The following is a 14,232-nucleotide window of genomic DNA, read 5'->3' on the forward strand; positions in this document are numbered from 1 at the left end:
ATTACTGGTTTCAGAAGTGATAGAGAATGCCAGAGCTACCTGTCAGAATTTTTCTGTACAGAAGCTAAGATGGAGAAATGTTCCAGTGTCTTAGTAATTGGAGAAGAAAGGCAGATAAAGGAGGGGGATGGATGTTAGCTTTACATGGGACTAACATAGTAAACAAAACTTCTATCATTTAAGGTAAATTATTTTAAAGATTTTTATTTATTTGAGAGAAAGAGAGAGAAAATGCGTGCACATGCAGGGGGGAGGGGCTGAGGAAGAAGAGAATCTTTTTTTTTTAAAGATTTTATTTATTTATTTGACAGAGATTACAAGTAGGCAGAGAGGCAGGCAGAGAGAGAGGGAGAGGGGGAGGGGAGAAGCAGGCTCCCCGCTGAGCAGAGAGGCCAATGCGGGACTTGATCCCAGGACTCTGGGATCATGACCTGAGCCAAAGGCAGCAACTTAACCCACTGAGCCACCCAGGTGGCTCCAGGAGAAGAGACTCAGTTGTGGCATGTGGAGCTGATCATGACCTGAGCCAAAACTGGGAGTCAGATGCTTAACCAACTGCACCACCCAAGCATCCCATTTTAGGTGAATTTTTAAAAAATTGGGCAAGTAACAGACTAACTGAAATTAAAAATAAAGAAATCACTTCAACTTTATGTTACCAAAACAAGAGCTTCCTCCTGAAAGTGAGCACTTCCCAGAAATCATTTATATCTTTACCTGAAAGAGTTTCTGAGGATTTGCTGTGTGTCAGAAGAGGCAAAATTGTGAAGGTCAAAGATAATGGGTCCCCATCTAACACCTGACTGATTTGCCAAGCACCCAGGACACATTTTTACTTCTTTTTTTATAGTAAAAGCCAGAGAGAACACAGCAGAGTTTAAACACAGTTTCGGTCTCTGGTGCCCACATGGGCAGATGAAGGTAAGGAGGCCAATTTATCCGGCAAATGTGCCCAAGCACATAATTACCTCCCTTGACATCTGATGAAACTTTGCCACATCCCCACAGAAAAATCTCTGGGCAGTCTTTCCGAGTCATTTTCAGAGATCTCGCCATGGCCGGTGAGCTTATTTATTTATTTCCATGTTGAGACCTTTACCTTTCCAGGCTCTCTTTTAAGGTTTACCTCCTGTATAATGAGTGGAGACAGCAGGCACTTCATTACCAGGTATCTCCCTGCTGCAGGCTCTGCCCAGAGAAGTTTCTCTCTATTTGGCTTGCAAGCCTCATTTATTTTCCTGGGCTTTCTCATGTGGGCTGAGCCCGGCTGACTACATTATTAAATTACCGTTATTACACTGTGATGTCTTAGCATGACCAGGGGCTGAGTTGGAAAGGTTAGCATTGGACAGGGACCATGTTTTCTCCCTTTCTTGAGTTGCCCCAAATGGACCTTCACTGACTTGCTGGGTCAACATCAGCACCAAGGTTCTACCAAAACAAGGGCAGATCTGACTACAACTGAGGCATTTCTTCTACAGTGTAAGGAATGAGCATTTCACCTTTAAGTAGTTTGATTTGATTTGGGATTGACCAGACAACACATGATTGAAATTTTTTTTGCAGGGGTGGTATTTGACATTCCAAATTATTTGACATTTTAGAAGGTATAATGTCATTTTAAAAGCTATAGCATCACTAATATATTTGCATGTATCTCATTGATGGTTTACACAAGCTTTTAGAGACTGTCTATTCTCAGCAGAGAAGTTTTAATTAAAAATATTTCATTGCCTCTTCAGGCCTCCTTAAATTAAGGCACTGCTCTTTACTTCTGTTTTTCTGACTCTCAGACTCTTAATAATCAGCCTCCTGTTATCTGCAATGACAAAAGTTACTGTTGTCTTTCTTATTTTAAGTGTTTTCTCCTTCATCAATGTATCACCAGTGCCTGCACAAAGCTAGCACATAAGAGGTGCTCAGTAAATTCTTGTTGCATGAATGGTTTCATGCTCTCCGGGGATTACATGTTTTAATCATCCTGGAATGTGTTTTCTCACATGTGCTCCGCTGATTCCCAACTTTGGAATTTTACCCACCTGTCAGCAATGTCCTTCGCCTTTCAAGTCTTAGCCCTGCTTATTTTGATTAAGTTTTCTTCTCCTATCCTTATGCAAGCACAGTTTCTCGTTTATAGTAGGTACTAGGCAAACACCTTAATGAGTTATTGAATGACTCTACATGTATACAGTTAACTCAAGAAAAAATTATGTGCGACATTTTATAAATCGTTTTTATGGTAACTCAAAACTCTTCAATGGTTCCCCATTCTCTTTAGCAATGGTTTTCTAATTATGACAGTCATAAAGGTGATCATGGGATCACCTTTTCTCTGCTTAACATCATTTATGGGCTTCTCTTTACCCTCAGGAAAATATAATTTAAGCTCATTATTATTTTTTAAAAGAATTTATTTATTTATTTGACAGAGAGAGAGAGAGAGAGATCACAAGTAGGCAGAGAGGCAAGCAGAGAGAGAAGGGGAAGCAGGCTCCCTGCCGAGCAGAGAGCCTGATGCAGGGCTCAATCCCAGGACTCCGAGATCATGACCTGGGCTAAGTGCAGAGGCTTAACCCACTGAGCCACCCAGGTGCCTCATAATTTAAGCTCTTTAAACATGACTGAAAGTTCTACCTCTTCAGCAGTAGTCCTCCCCAAGCCCCCTTTTCTCATTCTCATCTTGATCCTATGGTTCATTGAAGGTTCATTGAACCTGTGATGTTTTCTCTCCCCCAGAGCCGTGACAGTTTGGGTTCCCTTGGGGAGGAGGACCTTCATGTACCTCTTTCCTTAACTAATTCCTGTGAGGCGTCAGGTTGGTCTCATCTAAAATATCACCTTCTCGAGATGGCCTCTACTGCCAATTCCCTTTTATTGCAAGCACAATACCTGCCTCGACCACCATCATCTCCAACACACCAATACCATCTGCCTCTACTAGTCCAGATAATTTTCCTTCTTTATATGTCTTTGAGATATTGTATCAATAAAATAGAATAACTAGGGTTTTTTTTTTTTTTTTGGCCAAGTCATGAAGTATTAAGTTAATGCAATTTAAATGGCGAATCTCAGCAATTTTAAGCTTTTCTTCCAAAGTTTCTCTTGAACATGTTCTTGGTCAACATGTGCCTCTCCCACCCCTCTGCATAGACACACAATTGTTGTAGGCAAACATGATGCTAAGAGCTTTAATACATTTACTCATTTGCGTCTCAGCCCAGCTTTATGGTGATTACCGCTATTATCCCCCATTTTATTAAGAACACTATGTTCAGTGATATAAGAAACTCACACAGCTAGCGAATGGCAAGTTGAGGCTTAAGTCTAGCCCATCTACACCCTGTACAGCCCAAAGCCCAACATAGTGTTAGTAATTAGATAGCCGTAAATAAATCCCCAGCAGACATTTGAAAAATAGTTTTGTTTGTGTGCTGGGTATCTTCCATTTATCATTTTGCATCCACTTTCTACTCAGCGTTGTGCCTAGTAGGTTCTCCTCTGTATAAATGGGGGCCTCCTTTATTCACATGCACTATGAAATTGTATTTCCTTTTTTTTTTTTTAACTTCGTCCTTAAGTTTGTATAATGGAATTGAAGATTGTTATATTTCATGCTGTCTTGAAAGTAAGGGACATGCCACACTCTCATACAAAGGATGTTTCAAAGGAATTTGGCTTTATAGCAAGCTGGGAAACTACAGGCCTACATAATATTTTTCAAAATCCTTAGCCTGCCATGAAGCGTCTTGCATTTTGACAAGGGTTTACCTTCCCATTCTTCTCTGCTGAGCCCCTTTTGCTTCCTTTGAAGATGGGCTCTGTTGGATCTGGGCAGGTGGTGTCCCAGCTACGAGATCTGTAGTTGACTTAATGGCTGGCTTTAAAATAACTCACTTCATTTACTTAAATAAGCTTATAGATAAAGAAACTCATATATTTTCCCTAAGTAGAAAATAGATCACCTCACCACAAATAGGAAAGTAAATCTTTAAAGAAAAATATAACAAAAATAAAGAGATGTAATTCAGATTAGCAAGTCTTGTAAAGGTGTCTTGACATATTAACACTAATTAATACTTTCTCACTGAATGAATTTGAAAAACTAAAAGAGGATTGAGGGGATATAACTTTATCAGTTTTTGCTCTGCCTTGTCAGTGGACCACGTAGCACAAGGATTTTCTACCCTAAAGTTGGGGGACCACTGGTTTAATCTATGTTTTTGCCCATCCTGTGTGCTCATCCTTCTGGTTTCCTTTTCCAGATCCTCTCCGTCTTTCTTTTTGAAACATTCCTTCACCGTCTTAGCCTATACAAATCTCTCCTCGAACTTCTTGACATTATTGTTTCAATAGTTGTATTTTGCATACAAAGTGTCCCCCTACCTCTGTGTAAGTTTCTATATCCAGGATAGATCCTGAGACCTATGTTTCTGGAACCCCCTATATAACTAAGTGTTACAGATATGTAATATGTTATGTTGTATCTACACATACATAGACACAATGTAATGAGTATTATACACATAATATAGCAACCCCATACATAACTAAAAGGTCATTAAGTGTTTGGTGAGTTGAATGAATTTGATCCAAAGTATGTTAGAGGATATTTCTTCCACTGTAAGTATAATTCACAATCATAGCATGATTTTGTGTCTGGTTGGGATGCACAATTTGTATTTTCCTTTCTTGCCTTCATAGAAACTTCATTTTAGAAGGGGATATAAATAATAAATCGACACACATATAACTTCCTCATATGTAAAGTAGAGTAAGTGGTATGAGGAAAGTCAATAAGCCTGCATTGAGAGAGCATGGGGTTGTTTTATAGATTAAGTGGTCAAAGAATCCCTCTCTAATGAGGTGACATTGAGGACAAGTATGAAGGAAGGAGCAATGCTTGTGGGTATCTGGGGAAACACGCACCCCACCCTGCCCCGAAGCTGGATTTTGCTGAGGCTCTGCATTGAGATTTTGCTTGGTGGAGGCCAGTGGGGATGAGGAGGTAGCGTTGGGTCATGTCCTTGGAGGCGTGGCAGGACTAGACTGCTTAGGGTCTTTTTAGCCATGGTAAAGATTTTAGATTTGGGAGAAGGAAACCACTGGAGGGCTGAAAGGAAGGAAATGACGTGATCTGATTTATATTTTTAAAAAATCATTTCAGCTGCTATGGATAGAAGAAGCTGCAGGAGACAAGAGGAGAGGCTTGCAGGCAATTAGGGGGCTGTGGCTGCATGTCAGGGGAGGTGAGCATGGCTTGGAGCTCTGCGACCCTAGTGGATGAGAGGAAAGCAGCAAGGTTAGGAATAAATTCTGAGGGTAGTGCGAACCCTGTCAGGCCTTCTAATTTATTTACTACTGTATCATGCTTTCACAGGAACATTCTCTGATGGCATTTATTTTCATATTACAATTTTATTTAAGGCTTAGGTTTTTTTTTTCTATTTACCAAATATTCTTTTATTTATAGTTGTTTTTGAGATGACACTTAATGACTAATTAGTCAATAAAAGCCTGAGTTCTATCTGGGGCAGGAATGTGTTCCCATGGTGAATTTATTTATCCATCTTTTTCAAAAGTAATTGCATTTTTGTATTCATTCTTGAATCCTGTTTCAGAAATGTTGTCATTTCCCCAAATGACTACTTGGGTGGTGGAATTTATTTTAATGCGATTCTAATTTTGTATCCTCTTTTAGTACCCCCATCTCTACTTTGTATTACAAACTTCATCAGACCACTGCATGCTATTACAGCTGTCGTCACCATGGGGAGAAAATGACTAATTGAAGCTGCCTATTGATATAATAGAGCAGGTTGTGACACTTGGCGAGAACACTAGCACGATGGGCTCCAGCTGATGTTATGTAAAAATATTCAGCCATGAAATATGCACTTGCGGATGGCTTTTTGCAGATGTCTGCAGAATGCAGATAATCTGTATTCTGAGGAGGTCTGCAAATTAAAGATCTATCTGACCAGTTAGAATTATAGCACTGTGAGGACAGAATGGTGCAGTGGGTAATGAACTGGCCTTGAGTCTTGGACAATAGTAATTATAATCTACCTACACTTATAATTAAAAATAGATGGTACTTACCCCCACCCCCCACTTCGAGGGAAAGAATCATTTGACAGAAAAATGATAATGAGCTTTTGGTTATTTCAGAATTCCTTCAATGCATGATATATGGGTATCAGGTATGGAAGTATAAATAGGTGCATTGTCTTTGGGATGCTATTTGGCCATAACTATCGAAATAAAATGCACACAACCCTTTGACCTAGCTGTTTCATTCCTAGTACTTTATCTTTGAAATATGGTCATGCAGGTGAACAAAAATCTGTGTGCAAAAATATCCATCATGGCATTTTGTTTAATAACATGATTCAAAATGACTCAAATGTCTAAGTTATAGGGGATTAGGTAAATAAATTATGGAATATCTATACTTTGTAACACAGTGAAGCCATTACAAAGAAAGTATCTATATAGAACCATCTCTATGATATCGTTAAGTGGAAAAAGGGCTAGACTATGCTATTATTTGTTGTCATTGAAATTTTAAAAATATCTGTATATATGTATATGTTGAAGACTACAAAATATTTTTAACAGTATGGATGAAAAGACTTACTTTTCACTGTACTTTTGGTATTGTTTCAATTTTTGCATCATGTTTATATAATCTATTCAAAAATTATAAATTAAGAAAATCATAGAGATGGTATATTGGTATCTTTTTATTCCCTGACATAAAGATGTCTTTGGTTAATTCTGGGCTGCCTTGCACCTGACTGCTGTTTTGAGAGTGTTTCTTGGTATGGGATTTTTATAACTTCTAATAGAACACCTTTTATTAGGATATCATTGCACTGACACTTTTAGTATTGAGGTGGTAACTCCCCTTCTTTCTTTATTTCTTGCCATGACTCTACAGAATACAGCACAACCACTTTCTTCCAGTGTTCCCATCCTTCCTGTCCGGGATAACTATTCAGAAACATGTTTGACTAAATTGCAAAATGGTTCAGATCCACGGGCTCTGAATTTCTGTTGGGTCCTTTTATGAAAATGCTAGGGAGTCCCTGGTGTCCTAAGCCTGGTCCTTTTCAACCACAAATAGAAGTTAGAAAGTAGTAATAATGCTTACTATCAACTTTTTAAAAGCCCTCTCTACGCCCCAACACATTAAAGAGCACTTGTTTGAAATGTGTGGTCCTAAATTGTGTCATACTCTGCTGTTATATGTGGCATCCAAAGCCCTGAGAACAATGTGTTAAGTTGTTATAATCATGGTTATAGAGGGAATGAATGGGTGGTACTGTTCAGCAACCCCATTGCTCATGTTGTGTTTTGGGGGGGAAGGAGGAGGAAACAAGAGAAGGAAGAAAAAACATTCCTAGAAAAGTTAAATAACAACTTATAAATTTCATTCTCTGTTGCTGGAAAACTAACTCATTATACATGAATGCATAATAAAACAAGTGTTTGGCACATTGAGGTGTATGAACTATGTAGTGTAATCAGAGCTTATTTTTCTGCAGTGGAGATTGAAATTTATATGTCTCTTCTAAGCAGCACCTTTCATTCCATTTTTATTTTCTAAGAGAGAGTGAAATTTACAAGTTGCTGCTTAACAATACCAAAAGTGCTAGTTCCCATACAATGAACAGTGAAGTTTAAAAGTTGCCATTTGACGATGCCTACATTTCTGTTTGTTTTTCCTCCTCACCCCCCTGCCCCAAGGTATAGTAAAGTTTATAAGGTTAGTAAAAACCCTTCATTATTAATACAGGGTTATATTGCTGGTGGGGATTCCACAAATGGCTTATGAACATATCTAAGGGGAGAAGTAAAGGTAGAGGTTATGAGGCAGGAAATTCTTTCAGGAACATTGAATTTATAATCATCACCAAAGAACACGCAGAGAACTCATCACAGCCCCTGCATCCCTATGACCCTGTTCCCTTGGCTCCCTGGTTATGTTATCCTCCAAGTATATTTCACTGGGCCTTCCTTTTTGAAATCCATCTTATTCTTCCCGTGCAAATCTTGTTCAGCCTACACCTCCCTCCTTCTTCTGTGGACCTGCTCCTCCACTTCCATTCTTTTTTCTGAACATTTAGAGTGGTTTCTGCATGCAAAATTAATTAAATGAATGGTTCATTGTCTTAGGACAGCATTTCTATTATTATCTTGCACTGCTACTTAAATATTTTATTATTACAGTATTTTATTGTTACTAAAGCTTCGAGATATCTGAGCCTTGTTTCACCCATTTTATTACAAGTTCCTTCGGGGGAGATATCATGCCTTAAAATTCCTTATGCTCCCAAAGGGGACTTGCATATAGTTGTGTAATTGAAACAAAGTGGATGTTCCACAAATCAGGAAAACAGGGCAAGGAAGGAAATGAAAAAGTAACAGACACTTTACTGTGTCTACCTGTGGTACCCGGTGTGAGAGACTGTTGCCAGCAAATCGTTCTGTTCCTGTGTCTGCCTGCCTCGTCTCCATAAAGAGAGGAAGTCCCTCTTGCCGCCTCATGAGTGTTGGAACAGAGATGAGCCACCCTACTGAGCCCTGCCCACATTGAAGAGGTAGGGCAAATACATGGTTGTTCTTAATGTTTTTTTTTTTTTAAGATTTTTATTTATTTTATTTGACAGAGAGAGAGATCACAAGTAGGCAGAGAGGCAGGCAGAGACAGAGGGGGAAGCAGGCTCCCTGCTGAGCAGAGAGCCCGATGCAGGGCTCGATCCCAGGACCCTGAGATCATGGCCTGAGCCGAAGGCAGCGGCTTAATCCACTGAGCCACCCAGGCGCCCCTGTTCTTAATGTTTTAAGTCACTAAGTTTGGGAGTGGTTTATTACGCAGCAAAGATCACAGTAACACACCTCATAAGGGATTAGCTATACAATGAATTATGTGGTAAACAGTGGTGCTTTTCTAACTCTGATGTGCTTACAAGTCTTGTTAAACTCCTAAGGATCTTGTTAAAATTATAATTCAGCAGGTCAAGGGTGGGGCCTGTGATTCTCCATTTGTAATAATTTGCCAGATGATGCCAGTGTTCTGGTGTGTGGGCCACATTGGGAGTAGCAAAGGGCAAAGCAGGGAAAACTATCCATCTGAAGATTAACGAGTTGCTTACCGCAGCCAGGAAGGTCTTATTTGCCTTTCTGTCCAAATTCCAAATCCTCTGCTGGGTCTGTCATCTTAACAATGGACATTCCAGTTCCAACAATACACAGTCAGTTTTGATCAAGGTACTGGCTACTTGTGTTTTCTTCATATCTACTCTCCTCCTGAGTCACTTCATGCCTCTAGGACTGGCCTCTGTTTAACTAAGATGCTTCCTCTGTGACAATCATTAATAATAGCATCCGCTTTACCTACTGAACGCTTCCTTGTGAGCCAGGCTCTCCTAAGTGATTTATATACATTTCCTCATTGAATCCCTGTAACAAATGGGACTATAACCAGTACACAGATGGAGAAGCCAGACTTCAGCGACGTTCCGTCGGTAGTCCTGTCACTCAGTGAGTGACAAGGATGACCTGATCTGTGAGAGCTCCTAATGCCTGTGCACCCCGCCCCACACCTCCCATTGGGAAACCCAGTGCGCCCAAGTTTGAGGCCTCTGGTTCAAGGCACTGTGGCTCACAACCTTTGGAGCAGTAGTAGTAGAGTATAGAGCCCTTTTTGTAGCATAGTTGATTTTGGGAAATCCTGACAGAGAAGATGAAATGTGTGTGTGCGCGCGTCAGTGTGTGTGTGTGTGTGTGTATGTGTATTTAAGGCAGGAGCGGAAATGCCTTTGAAATCCATTAGTTGAGAGATTTAATTTTTTATAGCAACATTCACATAATTATTGTCAGCATTTTACAGTGGTATTTAAAGTGCTGACGTGGGGAAAGTCTTTACCAGAATAAATATAGATTATCCTTTTAAACTTCAGCAGTCTCTTGTTTTCACTGGGTGTTGCCTATCGCAACAAAATAATTTTGCGCCTCTCCCTTTGCTTTAGACTCATTGTTTCACTCTCTAGGGCATCTATCGGACAGAAGCTACTATTGTTGGAGATTTCCATCAGAATAGCATAAAATACTTCTTTTAAAAACCACAAAAGACTCTGATAGAAAACCTACCTTGAAATTAGACTGCCAGATGTCTCTGTACTTGTCGGTTGAAACTCCTGTATATTCTCTTGACTGTTAAAGAATCAAACAGGGCTGGAAATGTCAGTACTCTTGGTGCCAGAGCTAGTAACCTACAAGGACCCCACTTGTGGGTTTAAATGAAGCTATTAGGACATCTAGCCAGGAGGCTTTACTTAGTTCTCTAATTCCTTTACTACCAACATGGTTGTTCTCCAACATGGTTGATGATGGTAGAGATGGAGGCAGATGTGGAGATGATTGAGGGGTGGGTGTCTATATGTGTGTCTGTGTGTAGCTCCTTAGGGCAAGATCATTTGGCTGCAAACTTTTTGAAGGGGTTAGTATAGATTTTATTGTTCCTTTGGGTGAGGGTGCAAGGGGTTGGGAGTGGTGGCAGGACTTGATTAGGACTTGAATCACCTCCACCTCAGAATAGTGACTTTTTTCAAAATCACGGAATTCATTTTTCTCCCACTGCCTGCTGTTCTTCAGAGTAAGAACTGGTTACTCTCTGGTAACATGGCGATTTCCTTTGTCATTTTAAATGGATCATTTATAGACAACGTGTCCATTTTGATTGCTTTCCTGATCTTTTGGACATGTAATATTTTGTTTCTTTTGTGATAAATATCTAACTTTTTCTAACATTTGTAGTTATAAGTAGCTTTTGAAAAGTCCTTAATAAGAGCCAAGTTTCATTTTCCTTGTTTTCTTGAGTCATGCATCTAGGGGACCCTATGGAAGAAAATCTCTAGACCTTTATTGGTTTGCATGTTTCTAATAAAAAAATGTGGCATACCCTCTACTAATGTCGATCACTTTTTAGATTACCTTCCTCAACAAGAAATCCCAAGAAGGCAGTCTTGCTTAAATGAAACTTTTCCAAAGATGCTTTTCTTGCAGATTTCTAAGAATCTTAGATGTCTAATTGTAATATGTTCGGGGAAGACTATGGGTGTCAAAGCACTGATGGTGGGGTTTTAAGTACTGGGAATTGATTCCTTAGCAATCCTATGGACGAGCAGACAGAGGAGAATTGAAATGGAACTCTTAGTAGAGAATGAGTAAGTCCTCAGTGCTGTGGAGAAATTAAAAAAAAAAAAAACATGTTGGATGAAAGCAATAGTGTGAAAGGATATCATGAAGTCAGACTTTTTGGTGTCACCCTTAATCCTTATTATCATTTATAGTCAATCAAAAGGAGTATCTTTGCAAAATATGTAAAGACTGCCCTACGGTTTGTTTCCTCATAATTGGTTATAAATCTGATGTTTGAGCTACTGTAAACCACATTCTGAGCTGTGGAAAAAGAATAAAATAATAGCGTATAATAGATATTCTGAAAGTTGAAATAGCATTGATTCCCATTTTTTTTCCTGACAGAGGTTAAGATATATTATTTCATTTTCATCTTAAAATCTCCAGATGCTTTCAACTGTATAGGGGAGAAAGACTAATTTTCACCCGACTCTTCTGAGTTTTTAAGCTCAGACCCCCCTGTAATAAAAGACATCTTAACAAGAGAAAAACAAACAAACTTTTGTTATGTTATATAACTCTTATGTACATGGGAGATACCCAGGAAAACTGGGTAAAGCTCCCCGCGAAGGCCAACTACCATCTTCAGCTAAAGAGAAAGAGACAGAAGGGTAGGCAGTGATGGGAGGTTACCACAAAAAGCACAGTGAATAAGAATAAGATTTCTTCTGCAGAGTTAGTGCCTATTCCATTGATAAGATTGTCTTAAGATTTTTTAAAAGATTTAATTTATTTATTTGTCAGAGGGAGAAAGCACAAGCAGGGGGAGTAGCAGGCAGAGAGAGAAGCAGGCTCCCCACTGAACAGGGAGCCCCATGAGGGACTTGATTCTAGGACCCTGGGATCATGACCTGAACCAAAGGCAGTTGCTTAACCAGCTGAGCCACCTAAGTGCCCCTATCTTGTGATTTTTTTTTTTTTGAGATTTATTTATTGAGAAAGATTTATTTGAGAAAGAGAAAGAAGCAGGGGGGAGGGAGAGGGAGAACCTAGAGCAGACTCTTGGTTGGGGGTGGAGCCCATGGTAGGGCTCAATTGCAAGATCCTGGGACCATGTCCTGAGCCCAGATCAAGAGTTTGATGCCTGGGACGCCTGGGTGGCTCAGTTGGTTAAGCAGCTGCCTTCGGCTCAGGTCATGGTCTTAGGGTCCTGGGATGGAGTCCCACATCGGACTCCTTGCTCAGCAGGGAGCCTGCTTCTTCCTCTGCCTCTGCCTGCCATTCTGTCTGCCTGTGCTCGCTCTCTCCCCCCCCTCTCTGATAAATCAATAAAATCTTAAAAAAAAAAAAAAAAGAGTTGGATGCCTAACTGACTGAGGCACCCAGGTGCCACTGATTTTTTTAAATAGTTTTATTTACTTAAGCCATCTCCACATGCAACATGAGGCTCGAACTCACCAGCCCAAGATCAAGAGTCACATGCTCTACCAACTGAGCTAGCCAGGCACTGCAAGATTGTCTTATGATTTAGCGCTATCGTTCTCTTCCTACTACAGAGAGGGGGATTCTTAGAATGGAGATTTCCTTTATAAATGTAAACATCTACCCTGTGTTTAGAGCTTCTCTTGTATCTGCAGTTTCTTAAAAATAATCAGCCCAAAATAATCGTTATGCCAAGGAGGCACATTTTGGGGTGGCACTTTCTGCTAACCTTCAGTTACAGATGGATAAAACCAAACTCAGATTATCCCAAGAGAAAAGAAAAGGATGAATATTGGCTCACATAATTGCAGGATCCTTTGGGTGAAACTGGCTTTTGTTATGGATGGTAATTGGTGCTTCATTGATATTTAAAACTGTTTCTCCCAGGGATGGATGTAGGTTTTGTGTGTCCTTGAGGGTTATATAATTTAGAGAGTCTTCTTTGTAAAAAGATTACAAACGACCACATTGCTAGAAAAGGACTTGTGGACCTAGTTTGTAATAGATTCCTGGTCAGTTTTTCAGTGCTCTAATCCCACTTCATAGCCCGTTTCTCCTCTGTTAATTTTCCTTTCAGTCTCAGTCCTGTGGTGGAAAAAAAGCTCCTCAAATAGCTTCAGACTTGTGTGAATTCTATGACCCAAGATCTCAGAAGCCCCCTCTTCTTCCAGCGGTTCATACCAATCCCCCCCACCTGCAGATACGAATTGTTTAGCTTGACTCACATTCCTGCCTCTGGCAGGGGAGACGAGGCCCCTCCAAGGAGATTCCAGAAGAACCACAGTGACTTGGGGAGGAGAAGTGCCCCCACAGGAATCAAATGTCGAGCAGTCAAAAATAATGGGTGCTCTTCCATGCCCCTCACCCTCTCTTGTAGATCTGGGGCACAGGGAAAGAGGGTGTTCTAAATTGGATGTATGGAACACCCATTCAAACTTGAATTCAGCTCTTTTCAGGGAGTCTGTCGACCTTAATAAGAGTTGAGATCATACACAGAGGCATACTGGAAAGGCAATTTCTATATTTTCCCAAATCATATACCAGTTAGGTACCTTTATATGTGATGTACTAGGTAAGGATATCTGGTTGGGAGCTTCTTCCTTGTTGTATCTTCCTTTACAAGAATTCACTCTCAGATACTATATGACAGATACTCATTCCATTCATCATTACTGCTTTTTTCATCAAAGTCCTGTGGGACATCGCTAACCAAATGAAAATCTGGTCCCTAAACTCCTCATCTGTCTTTCTTCTTTCTTTAGCTTACCTTGTCCTTTGTTAATGTTCACCTCTCTGGAATAAGATGATGAAAAAACCCACATGAACAAACAAACAAAAACAAAACAAGGGGCCAATATGAAGTGTGCTATATTCAAAGTTGAAAATATCCATATGGAGCACCAGTTAAAGATTCTGTTTTGTATACTATCCATGTATCAGAAATATAAACATGTCTCCTTTCTAAAACAAATTTACTCATTCAGTACGACAGCTGCCATTAAAAAGTACTCTCTTTCATAGGTGATGTAATTGCCATAATTTTTGGAAGTATATGTTGAGTGTGAGAATATTTGTGTATTAGATGGGTTCTCTGGAGAAACAAAT

The 14,232-nt window shown here is 39.9% G+C and overlaps 1 protein-coding gene across 11 annotated transcripts in view; it reads left to right on the forward strand.

Moving 5' to 3' along the window:
* FHIT (fragile histidine triad diadenosine triphosphatase) overlaps nt 1–14,232 on the forward strand; it is a 1,429,687-nt gene that overhangs the window by 284,106 nt on the left and 1,131,349 nt on the right. The window contains exon 1 of one of the 11 annotated variants that reach the window (XM_082727535.1): nt 8,503–8,603. The exons of the other annotated variants lie outside the window; for them this stretch is intronic. The gene's annotated coding sequence lies outside the window, so the exon portion shown is untranslated. Of the gene's footprint in view, nt 1–8,502; nt 8,604–14,232 lie in introns of those variants that run through there. 11 annotated transcript variants of the gene reach the window in all.

Source organism: Mustela nivalis (genome assembly GCF_964662115.1).
Source record: "Mustela nivalis genome assembly, chromosome: 1".
NCBI lineage: Eukaryota > Metazoa > Chordata > Mammalia > Carnivora > Mustelidae > Mustela > Mustela nivalis.